This window comes from Tarenaya hassleriana, unplaced genomic scaffold (genome assembly GCF_000463585.1).
Source record: "Tarenaya hassleriana unplaced genomic scaffold, ASM46358v1 Cleome106, whole genome shotgun sequence".
NCBI lineage: Eukaryota > Viridiplantae > Streptophyta > Magnoliopsida > Brassicales > Cleomaceae > Tarenaya > Tarenaya hassleriana.
Window position 1 is genome coordinate 140,156 of NW_010960850.1, and position 670 is coordinate 140,825.

A 670-nucleotide genomic window follows, 5' to 3' on the forward strand; every position below is an offset into this window, starting at 1 on the left:
TTTTCTGCAACTTACGAAAACCAACAAAAACAATTCTCCGATTTTATTTTCTCCATTTTCCTAGTTTTAGTCGATTCCTAGCTTAACCGCTTAAGTCCTTGTGTTCGACCCCGGTACTACGACATCCGTACACTTGCGGATTAGTTGTGTTTCGGGTTACAAATTTAAGACTCGTCACGCAAGTGATCAAGTTTTTGGCGCCGTTGCCGGGGACTTTTTACGGTTTCCATAGCTAGGATAGATTGACTCTAGGTTAGTCTTTTCGGAGTCTTTGATTTTTTTCGGTTTGATTTTTTGTGTGTTTGTTCACTTCCTTTTTCTTTGTGTGTTTGTGATTTTTATTTTTCTCTTGAGTCAATTTTTCCTTATTTTTTTATTTCTTGATTTTTCTGTTTATTATTTTTGCTGTTTGTATTTTCCTGGACTTTTCTGGACTTGTTCTGGATTTTTCGGGATCTCTCTGGACATTTTCAGAATTCCCTGGACCCATAGAAACTCCCGTTGAGAAAAATGCGAGCTTAAGTCTTTTCGGAGTTATTTTGGACATTTCCTGGACTTTTCTGAATTTTTCTGGATTTTTTTCGATTTTTCTGGACTTTTCCGGGATCGTTCTGGACTTTATCGGGTGTCTCTCCCTACTCTCTGCCTTTTTATTCACTTCGATTCACCT